Genomic DNA, 12,889 nt, shown 5'->3' on the forward strand with positions numbered 1-12,889 from the left:
CACCCACAGGTGAGTGACTGTCGCTGGTCCCAGGCGAGGCAAGCACGGAGCTGGCTCCCTAGCCCCAGGCAGCACCAGCCAGCACTCTGATACATGTGGTGTTTATCCTTCCCTCATTCTGCAGTGATGTGCTCATTGATGAGCTGCGGAGCGCATCCAGCATGTTTTCGGAGCTGTTAGCTATTATGTCCTAAAAAACAATAGATTGCACGCTGTGGCTCTGTTTCTTTCCCCCTTTCTTTCTTTCAAAGCAACTGGAGAGCTAAAAATACCAATCTCCTTCCAGGGCCCACATCACATCAGAGTCACCATCAACAGGAGGCTCCCACTGGCCCCCGAGTCCTTGTTTACTTTGAAAAGCTCACTCAGCACCAGCTGAGAGCCCTCTTGGCCCGGTGCCTCCTGGAGGATGCCCTCCCGGGCTCCTTTGTGCAGACGCAGACAGCGGGCTGCCCATTGTGGCGGGGTTCGGGGCTGCACCCCCGGGCCACAGCCTGCCTGCTCCCTGGGCCACCAGGTCTGAGTTTATTATTCCAGATGATAAAGCATACTGTCCTGAGGAGTTCAAAGCCCCAAACAGCCGGCTGCTCAAGAGCAGGAAAGTTGCCATTGTTTATTTCCTAAAGCAGCCGGCCAGTCTCTTGCCCTCCCCCTCCTTTCTCCTCCCATTCGCTCTCCCCACCACCACACCCCTGCTCTCTCTCTTCTCCCTAACCCCTTTTCCTCTGTTTTCATTTTTCTTTCCCTCTTAGACCCTATTCCCCTTCCTCTTAGTCACCATTCTTCTCTTTCTCTTTCCCTGTTCTTTTCTCTTGAGTCCCCAAGACAGCTCTGTAGAAAACAGTATGAAATCCCAGAGTTAGATGCTAAGGGCTTCCTTGGCACTGGTACCTGTATGAGCCATTCCTTTCCATTTTGCCTTAGGCCACACATTTGGAGTGAGAGTTTAAATGCAGGCGCTAACTGATAAATGCCCTGCTTTCCGACCCAGGGATAGAAATCCCAGGTCCAGCCTAGCCTGCCTGGAATATAGTATATTAAAAAGCATGAGCAGAAATGGGAAGATCAATGTGCAATGGAATTGATTAGAAAGACAACTCTGCAACATTCCTAGATTTGTGAGCTGGGGAAAATTATTTCCCTGCAGGCCTCAGTTTCTAATATGTCTAACCCATTGGTGCCCATGCAATGGTATAGTAATGTTTCTATGGGCTACCTACTACCTGTGGTTATTGTAAGAATGAAATGAGAATATGTGTATGTTCTCATGCTGTCAGGCACAAAAATCATTAGCTGCAATTATCATTTGCTGCTGGATAGTTCCCTAGCAGCAAGCTGGAATGGAGATGTGCATGCATGAACTATATCAGGGAGTGCTCTCAGGATCCGCAAATCCTAAAAGGGAACGAAAGGAAAGGTGGCAGGGTCAGGCAGAGGAAGATGAGCCACAGCCCAGGTTCAACAGAGGTCTCAACTGACATGATAGGGAGCTCTGAAGTGGGGAGGGCCTTTCAGGGTTACACCAAATTAGGGGAAGGGGGCCAGGCATTTATACCCCACTCTAGAGTTCAGTCATTGGATTGGGGCTGCCCCAGGAAGGCATGTGTGATCTTGGAAAAGATAGCTCTCTTCAGCTGATGCAATCCTCAAAGAGGACTAAGAATTGAGGGCTGTCTGTTGGCAGCCCCCCCAGCAGCTAGAGGAATAATTTCTTAAGCAGAGAGGTGAGATCTGGGCCATGCATCCCAGTGTCCCTACATCATCATTATTATTACATAAATAAAGTGATTTATTTTGTTTTACTTATTTTGTCTCCTCATGTGGCCTGGCTAAAAGAAATTCTGATTTTGGCCAAAGAGTTTGTAATTATAAGAGAAACGTGGAAAACATTATTTCTACCTAGCTAACTAATAAGTGACAACTGATCAGCATCTCCTCAATGGAACACATCAGACTGACCCATCCAATGGGTCCACAACAGAGAATCATTATTTGTAAGACCAACTACAATGGCCTCCTAATGATCTCCCAGGTCTGGACTCTCTGTCACCCTCTACCGGACAATTCTGTGTACTGCCTCTGTGGCTCTTTCACCTCTGATTATGTCACCTTATTGCTTAAATGTAACTGATCGCTTCCATCCCCTAAGGAAGCAGTCAAGACTCCTCTTCACAACTGGCCCAACTCCCCCTTAGCAGGCTCATTCCCTGTCCCTCCTTCCATCCCTCCACCTCATGACCCCAGCAGCCATCCAACATCCAAATGCAGCACTGTGTCCATGCCTAGAATCCCTCCCCATATTTTCCACATGATGCATTTCTACATATTCTTTCAAGCCCAGCCCAAATGCTCTCTCCTTTGTGTCCTGGATGAACCTCTGTTATAAGACTTAGATAAATAAACAGCCAATCAGATTCAAGGTGATGCTTCTGATACTAGAAGCAGGGCACTGCCGTGAGGAACTGGTTTAGCTTTACAGTCAGTTGGCCTTAGTTTGGTTTTATTCTACAATTTCCTGACTTGAAGCTGGAAAGTCTCCTAGGGACTCTGAGACTGTTTCCTTACCTATATGATTAGACTAACACCTACTTCAAAGGATCGATGTGGGGATGGATATAAAACACTCAGCTGAGTGCCGGGGGTGGAATCATTGCTCAGCAAGCTGTAATACCTGCTGGGGACATGGGGAGCAGTGTCCACTTCTGCCTTCCCTTCTCTGAGCACAGATTCAGCACAGCACAGGTAAGTTCCTTGAGGGCAGGGTTTATATCCCCTTGCTCATAACTGCATTCCTAATCTTTTGAGGCTCAGTGCCTCAAAAGATTTTTTTAGACAAGTGAAACTTGTTTTTTTTAACAAGTTAAACTTGTTTCTATTCTGGAAATGTTAAAATAAATGGACTTGGGTTGAATTCCTTAAGGTTTCCCAATGCAGAGGACATCTACATTTTTAGAGAAGAGTGAAATGAAAGCTCCTAAGATGGTGACCAGCCCTGCAGCCTTGGCAGATGGGCTGAGGGGCAAGAACGGGCCTGCCATGATGATTAACACCCCCATCTTTCTTCTCTTTCCGAGGCAGCTGCACTCCACAGTGACGCAGCCATGCTGGACAAGTTCAGACTAAACACATATACATCATCGTCTTCATGTGTGCTTCTAATGTGTCCGCATCAAACTCTGGAGAGGACTCCTGAGGACAGTAAATGGGACTGAGACCACCTTGAAGTAATTTTGAACATGCGTACCTGTCATCCTCCTGTCACTCTTCCTGGAGCAGCGTCAGGGCAAGTCCACGGGGGCAATGATTCCATGTTTCCATCCAACCGCTAAATGCGTCCTTCATGACCTGGGCCCAGGCCAGCTCACCAGATCCCGCTTCTAAGAAGAGAGTATATTGTGTGGCTGACACGAATTCCACTGAGAAGAGCTGGTCACCTCTTGGCTTCTTTAATTGTTCCTTATAAGGAACATTTATGATATAATGATGGGTATTTGGATGAACTCACATTCAGACAGTAATTTACTTGGCAGAAAAAAACCAACCTCATAAACACTGAAAAGAAGGCAAAGAATATCAAAGGTTGTATTTTTCTCTCTCACTCGATATTGAACAAATATTTATTAAATATCCACCATGTGTCAGACATTACTCTGTGCACTAGTGGGCCAAGGACATGAGACTCAACCCTGCCTACATAAAACTCATAGCTAACCAGGCAGGCAGTGTGATAAGTCCTCTGGTCAGCTAAGTACACATGCAGATCAGAGCCCCACTGAGGACGTGGGAAGATTCCCAAGAAAATTGTAATTCAGCTGAGACCTAAGGGACAACTCAGAGTTACTCATGTGAGAACAAGAATATGTGTTCCTGTCAGAGAAAATAGAGGTAAAAAAGAGCAGCGGTCACTGAAAATGACGAATCAGCTGATGGCAGCTAGAACACTGAGTGCGCAGATAAGTGGTCATAAGGAGGCTGCAGAAGGAGGCAGAGACCCCACAATGAAGGGGTTTAGAAGCCATGTTGGGACACTCAGACCTTTTCCTAAAAGCACAAAAGAGACAGTAAAGCCCTTTAAGCAAGATCCTAACCACAGATCCCAAATAAGAGTGCTTGGTGGGGCTTCCCTGGTGGCGCAGTGGTTGAGAATCTGCCTGCCAATGCAGGGGACACAGGTTCGAGCCCTGGTCTGGGAGGATCCCACATGCCGCGGAGCAACTGGGCCTGTGAGCCACAACTACTGAGCCTGCACGTATGGAGCCTGCGCTCCGCAACAAGAGAGGCCGCGACAGTGAGAGGCCCACGCACCGCGATGAAGAGTGGCCCCCGCTCGCCGCAACTAGAGAGAGCCCTCACACAGAAACGAAGACCCAACACAGCCATAAATTAATTAATTAATTATTTTTTTTTAAAAAAAGAGTGCTTGGTGGAAGCGTCCTATCTGCCACATTCATTCAAGGAGAGTCTCCCAAGTTCCAGGTCCTATGCTGGCCCTTGTACACACACTAAATCATCCACGGAATCGAAGAGAACTCAAGAAAGCTCTCTTTCAGAGCTCGTCGAAGTCTGAAGGAGTATGAGAAACAGAAAGAAGAGTGGCTTAGTACGATGGTTAATTTCATTGGCTAGGCAACGGTGCCCAGCTCTTTGGGCAAGCAGTAGTCTGGATGTTGCTATGAAGGTCTTTTGACCTTCATATGATAAACATTTATTGTTTTAATACATTTATTTATTTGTTTATGTATTTTTTGGCTGCGTTGGGTCTTCATTGCTGCACGCGGGCTTTCTCTAGTTGCTGCGAGCAGGGGCTACTCTTCGTTGCGGTGCGCGGGCTTCTCATTGTGGTGGCTTCTCTTGTTGCAGGGCATGGGCTCTAGGCATGCGGGCTTCAGTAGTTGTGGAGCTCAGGCTCAGTAGTTGTGGCTCACAGGCTCAGTTGCTCCACAGCACGTGGGATCTTCCCAGACCAGGGCTCAAACCCGTGTCCCCTGCATTGGCAGCAGACTCTTAACCACTGTGCCACCAGGGAAGTCCGGAGGATAAACATTTATAATCAGTGACTTTAAGCAGATTATCCTCCTTAATGTAAGTGGGCCTCATCCAATCAGTTAAAAGCCTTAAGTGCAAAAATCAAGGTTTCCCAGAGAAGAGGGAATTCTGCCTCAAGACCATAATGGAAACTCTGCCTGAAATTCCAATCTGCTGAGCTGCCCTGAGGATTTGAGACTCAAGACTGCAATATCAACTCTTACCTGAATTGCCAGCCTGCCAGCCTGCCCTGTGATTGCTGACTTACCAGCCCCTATAATCGCTTCCTTAAAATTAATCTCTTGATAGATGATAGATAAATAGGATGAAAAATTGATAGATAGATGGATAGATAGATAGGAGGAAATGTACACACACACACACACTATGGCTCTGTATCTCTGGAGAACCCTGACTAGGAGTCTGAAAACCCACTCCAATCTCCTCTCTCTATCATTTAACTTCCCGGAGCCCTTTGTCTCATCAGCATAATGGAGACTAATTGCCCTCCTTTAGTGCCATGGCTGGCACATAGTAGGTGCTTCAGATCATTTCTTTTTTCCTTTCCTTGACTGATTGATAAGACAGATACATACCCAACAGGGGCACTTTTCTGCTGATACAGGCTGCACTTGTTGAAATCTGATCTAGAAAGGGAAATACTAAACAAATCAAAGAGAATTTACTCTTCAGGTATTATTGCCACCGTGATGGATGGCTGCACCAAAAGCTATTTCTCAAGAGTTCACAGTAGAGAAAAATGTTCAGGCTTGATTTTATATGTGTGCAGAAAATAAATGGTATGACAAGGGTGGCGGCATTTGGACGGGTAGAAAGCTTAGCCAAGGAATTAAACATGTCAGAAGCCTCAGAAGGAAAATAATGTTGAAATGGAAGGTGAAAGGGGCATATTTGGAAAACTTGACAAGTGGCACAATGGGAGGAAAGGTGGCATTCTGGAATGGGATTTCAGCCATTCTCTGCCACTAAAGCCATGATCTGCCCTTAGTAACTCAGCAAGGTAGAAAGAAAAACAATATGAGCCCAGGTTCTAATGCTCTATTATCACAACTGGCTTAAATTATTTTTCCTTGCTTCACTGACCACACAGCAAACACAGAAAGAGTAAAACCAGGCAGGACTCTTTTTTATGGAATCTTTGCCTAGGTCATCTCTCAAGTTCCTGTCAACAAAACTCCCAACATTAGAAATGAACGAGATGCAAGGAGAGAAAATATCTGGGACAACGTCACACAGAACACTAGCAGAAAACCCAAGTCTAAAACCCAGGCCTGTGAGCTCCCAACCTCAGGGCTATGTAAGGAACAAAAAGCATTATCTAGGCAGGGATGGCAAACAGGTTGCACTCAGCTCACCAACTTTAATTGATTGATAGTGCTGGGTGAGGTGTGTGAGAGCAAATGCAGGTTCAGCATGAAAGTGGGGCTTAATTGATTAGTGATGTCTGTCATGGGAGCCAGAGGTTCTGCAGGCAGGCCAAATATTTGTCATTTTTTATCTGGTCCAACATTTTCTTTTTTTTTCCTGTATTATAGCTCAGCAAAATATAGCCTGTGGGCCAAATTAGGCCCACTGCCTGTTTTTATAAATAAAGTTTTATTGGAATGCAGCCAGGTTCATTCATTTGTATATTTTCTGTGGCTACTTTAGCTCTACAATCATAGAACTGAGCAATTGCCACAGAGACCGTACAGTCCACAAAGCCTAAAATATATACACGCTGTCCCTTTATAGAAAAGTTTGCCAGCCCCTGTTCTAGAGTATACTGGGACCCAGGCTGACTTGATTCCAATCAGATAATGAGGTCATTCATTCATTCATATTCATCACATATTTTATTACATGTCTGATATGTTCTACACACACTATACATATATATAACATATATGTAATATAATAAGATCTACCACGTAATATAACATAGTAATCTATACTATGAAGGGAAACAGCCTTAGGATGCCATGTTGTATAGATATAGATTTAGATATATTAGATATATATTTATATCTGGATATATATATTTCCAATCCATGTCATCCTGTTTCCCTTCATAGCCACAGGATGGCTGTCAATGGCAACCTGGTCTCTGTGCTTTCTTGTTTGTATCCAGCAGGGAAGAGGAAGATTCCACCACCCCTCAGCAAGAATTATAAATCTTACCCTTCCTTCCCTTCAATTTAATTAGGCCGCTAAGGTCACAAGCCCAATCCCAGACAAACAACATTTACCAGGGGTGTATCATGCCCAGACTGGCTCTGTTAGGATCCATCTCTCAACTGGGGATGGTGGCAGCATCCCCTGAGCCATGTGGGAGAGAGATGAATTCTGGCACAAAGTTTCAAGTAAGGACAAAGAGAGGGACACAGGTGGTGATGACTGGCAACAACCAGGATCCACCAGAGTGACTATTTCAATAGTATAGGAGGAAGATAACAGTGACTTCTTAGTTAGAGGAAAGCAGGAAAGAACAGGGAAGACTGGAGCAGATATTGGAGGTAAAAGGACTTGTTAGATTGGATGTGACAGTAAAGAGAACAAAGTCGACCTTCAAGTTTCTGGCCTGTGCAATGAGTCAACGATTTTTAGCAATAAGATGCAAGAGTGGAAGGGTCAGGGACCTCTAGACTAGGAAGACTCAAGCCTGCCTGCCCATTAGAATCACTGGCAAGCTTTAAGAAATTATTTATTTCTTGGTCCCTCTCCAGACCAATTAAACCAAAGACTCTAGAAAGGAACCTGGGCATTGGTGTTTTTGAAAAGTTCTCCCAGGAGATTTGAATGTCTAGCCTGTGTTGAGAACCACTTCTCTAAACCATTCAAATAGGAGTGAAGCCAAGAGATTATCTGACCAAACTCCTCACTTTGAGTGAGAAAACCTGAGTTCTGCCCAACATCGCACCCTTCACCACATTTTCCTTTCATTTCTGTAAGCTGTGTTTGGGTGGCCACGCTGTGGGTGACCATGTGATGAGACACCAAGGTTTGTTGAGGGTCTGACGCACTGGACTGCGGAGACAGTGGGAGGAAGGACCACAACTCCGACCTGTGTGCTGTAGGAGGAAAAGCGTAGTTTCTGGAAACACAAACCAGGCTTCAGTTCTTAACTCTGCCACCATGAGGTCTTGGACGAATTATTTAAACAAGAGTCTTTTACACTCTGAGAGGTGAGGACAATAATGTGTGTCTCATGCAGGAGTGGGTGGGGTTAACTGAGAAGACGTACGGGACGCCCACAGAGGACCCAAGAGGCACTTGGAAATTATTAGCACCTTTTTAAGCAGGTTGGGGATGATTAAATCCTGTTTGTGGACAGGAAAGAGCCTGGGCTGGGGAAAAAATCTGCAACTGAACTCGAGGCTTCTGCCAGATGATCTCTGTGGGCCGGGAGCATACGAATGCACAGCAGGATGAGCTATTATGATTCCAACGTAGGTCTTCATAACGAAGTATCATCTCTCCCCAAAACGACTGATCCCAGAAGAGAGCCCCATCTAAATTTAGAGGGTCTCATAGCTCTCTCAAAAGTCCAGAAATGTGATCTTTCTTCAGGCTCCAGAGCTTCCAAGATCATCGCGGGAGCCAAGCTAACCGTGGTGCTCTTTGGTTCTCTCTCGCTGCATTCTGAGCAGTGAGTCACTACGACCACAGGGTCACTTTGGGGACTGAGAGATGCACCTGACTGCCACCCTGCTCCCTGGAGCCATCCAGCTTTCCACGGTCATCAGCTTTCATTAGGAGAGGATGTAAATCACTGTGAACTTACATGTGTACGTGTCAGCGTGTGTGTGTGTCAGCACAAGGGACTCATTCCTTCTATATACTTCACCGAAGGCAACCACAAAGCCACGAGTGGCCTGGAGTGATGAGGTCAAGTGATCATGGGCCCTGGGATCCTAGGCCTGACACAAGACCATTGACAACCTTGGCACACAAGCACACATCTCACTTCCCTTGCAACTTTCCTGAGGGGACATCTGGTCTGAAGTGCTCCAGTTAGGAAAAATAATCTTTGGACTCAGGGAGAGGATTCAAACTCCTTGGGAGAGAAAAATCAGACTAAAGTTGAGAAAAAAGAAAATGCTCTTCAAAAATGATGCCAGGATTGAAAGTGACATTTGCCTGGAGGGGAATAGAACAAATCTACCCAGAGCACTTCCTAGTGTCAGGCACTGAGATGGCAAATGTAAAGCAACACAATAAACTAACTCTCTGAGCACTAATTTTTCCATCTCATAGCTCCATTTTTATTATATATCTCCTAAGTTTGTTTTGAGATATAAAAATAGTTGATAATAAAAGGAACGTTTATTAATCACCTTCTCTAAGCCAGGCACTGCACTAAATAGGTTACCAACACCACCTTGTGGATTCCACAACACTGCTGTGACAGGTATAGCCTAGAGCCATTGCCCTGAAGAAACGGAGACCCCCAACTGAGGCTCATCATCAGATTTCACATTAAGAGCAGAGTCAGTACTGTAAGCCCTGGGGGCCTGATTCCAAATCTCATTCCCCTCAATAAACGAGGACCTTACAACTGTGGGGCACTTTAATTTTTCTGAACTGTAAGGTAGCAAAGCACAGTCTTGAGCCTATTGTTTCCTGGCTCCTGTACCACTATTCTTTCAAACTTCTGCCTTAACATGTCCCATAAAATATAAAGCAGGTCAAATGGCCAAAGAGGCTAGGCAAATTCCCTGCAGTTTCAAGGTATTTAGGAGTTTCCTCTGCTAAGTAGCCCATGGAAGAGCGAAGGCCAATAGGCCGGATTACAGCTCATGGTGTAATAGGAGATACTCAACAAATGGTAGCCAAGCCAGGCATTTTATCACACATCACCTCATATGGTCATCAGTCCAATGCTATGAACAAAGTAGACTTATCTCTATTTAATAGGAGACTGAGACCCACAGAAGCAAAATGACTTGTCCTAGGTCATTTAGCTGGGATGTGACAGAGTTTGTACTGGAACAATAATTTTTTTTCCTATTCTACCAAAAGTCCTTGAGGTTAGAACATGTTTTGATAGCTTTCCTTTCCTAGCACTTATCATAGTGCCTGGAAAATATCAAGGCTCAATTAATGAAAGTTACTATGAACAAATACATGCCAGTAAAATGGACAACCTAGAAGAAATGGGCAAGTTCTTATAAAGGTATAGCATCCCAAGACTGAACCAGGAAGAAAAAAAAAATATGAACAGACCAATCACCAGTCATGAAATTGAATCAGTAACATAAAAAATCCCAACAAACAAAAGTCCAGGACAAGATGGTTTCACAGGTGAATTCTATCAAACATTTAGAAAAGAGTTAACTATCCTTCTCAAACTATTCTAAAAAATTGCCGAAGAACACTTCCGAACCCTTTCTATGAGGCTACCATCACCCTGACACCAAAACCAGACAAAGATATCACAAAAAAAGAAAACTACAGTCCAATATCACTGATGAATATAGATGTAAAAATCCTCAACAAAATATTAACAAACTGAATCCAATAATACATTAAAAGATCTTACACCATGATCAAGTGGGATTAATCCCAGGGATGCAAGGATTTTTCAATAACTGCAAATCCATCAGTGTGATACACCACATTAACAAACTGAAGAATAAAAAGTATACGGTAATCTCAGTGGATGTAGAAAATGCTTTTGACAAAATTAAACATCCATTTATCATAAAAAACTCTTCATAAAGTGGGCAAAGAGGGAACATACCTCAACATAATAAAGGCCTTATATGATAAACCCACAGCTAACATCATACTCAACAGTGAAAAGCTGAAATCATTTCCTCTAAGATCAGGAACAAGACAAGGATGCCCACTCTCACCACTTTTATTCAATGTAGTACTGGAATTCCTAGACACAGTAAACAGACAAGAAAAAGAAATAAAATAAATCCAAATTGGAAAGGAAGAAGTAAAACTGTCACTGTTTGCAGATGACATGACTATACATAGAAAATCCTAAAGATGCCACCAGAAAACTACTAGAGCTCATCAATGAATTTGGTAAAGTTGCAAGATACAAAATTAAAATGCAGAAATCTCTTGCATTTCTATACATTAACAATAAATAATCAAAAAGAGAAATTAAGGAAACAATTTCATTCACCATTGCATTAAAAAGAATAAAATATCCAGGAATAAACCTACCTAAGGAAGCAAAAAACCTGTACTCAGAAAACTGTAGGATGCTGATGAAAGAAATTGAACATAACACCAACAGATGGAAATACACCATGTTCTTTGATTGGAAGAGTCAATATTGTTAAAATGACCATACTACACAAGGTAATCTACAGATTTGATGCAATCCCTATCAAAATACAAATGGCATTTTTTACAGAACTAGAACAAATAATTTTAAAATTTGTATGGACCCCAAGTGGCCAAAACAATCTTGAGAAAGCAGAACAGAGCTGGAGGAATCAGACTCCCTGACTTCAGACTATATTAAGAAGCTACAGTAATCAAAACAGTGTAGTACTGGGACAAAAACAGACACATAGATCAATGGAGCAGGATAGAGATCCAAGAAATAAACCCATGCACTTATGGTCAATTAATCCATGATAAAGGAGACAAGAATATACAATGAAGAAAAGAGAGTTTCTTCAATAAGTGGTGCTGGGAAAACTGGACAGCTACATGTAAAAGAATGAAATTAGAACAATCCCTAACACCATAAACAAAAACAAACTCAAAATGGATTAAAAACCCAAATGTAAGGTAGGATACTATAAAACTCCTAAAGTAAAACATAGGCAGAACACTCTTTGACATAAATCGCAGCAATATTATTTTGGATCTCTCTCCTAAGGCAAAGGAAATAAAAACAAAATAAGCAAATGGGACCTAATTAAACTAAAAAGCATTTGCACAGCAAAGGAACTGGTCAACAAATGAAAAGACAACATACAGAATGGAAGAATATATTTGCAAATGGTATGACCAATAAGGGATTAATATCCAACATATATAAACATCTCATACAACTCAACATCAAAAATAAAAACCCAATTAAGAAATGAGCAAAAGAACTAAGTGAACATTTTTCCAAAGAGGAAATGCAGATGGCCAACAGACACATGAAAAGTTGTTCAACATTGCTAATCAACAGGGAAATGCAAATCAAAGCCACAATGAGATATCATATCACACCTGTCAGGATGGCTATCATCAAAAAGAACACAAATAACAAATGTTGGCAAGGATGTGGAGAAAAGGAAAACCTTGTACACTATTGGTGGGGATGTAATTGGTGCAACCACTGTGGAAAACAGTATGGAGCCTTCTCATAAAACTAAAAATAGAACTACCATATGACCCAGCAATTCCACTCCTGAGTATATATCTGAAAAATCCAAAAACACAAATTCAAAAAGATGCATGCACCCCAATGTTCATAGCAGCATTATTTATAATTGCCAAGATATGAAAGGTATGGAGGCAACCTAAGTGTCCATCAACAGATGAATGGATAAAGAAGATGTGGTATATATATATATATATATACAATGGAATACTACTCAACCATAAAAAAGAGGGAAATTTTGCCATTTGCAGTAACATGAATGAACTTGGAGGGCATTATGCTAAGTGAAATAAATCAGACAGAGAAAGACAAATACTGTATTATATCACTTATATGTGGAATCTAAAAAAGACAACAAACTAGTGACTATAACAAAAAAGAAGCAGAATCAAAGACATAGAGAACAAACTAGTGGTTACCAGTGGGGAGAGAGAAGTGGGGAGGAGCAATATAGGGGTAGGGGAATAAGAGGTACAAACTATTAGGTATAAAATAAGCTACAAGGATACATAGTACAAC

Source organism: Leucopleurus acutus, assembly GCF_964270905.1.
Source record: "Leucopleurus acutus genome assembly, chromosome: 2".
NCBI lineage: Eukaryota > Metazoa > Chordata > Mammalia > Artiodactyla > Delphinidae > Leucopleurus > Leucopleurus acutus.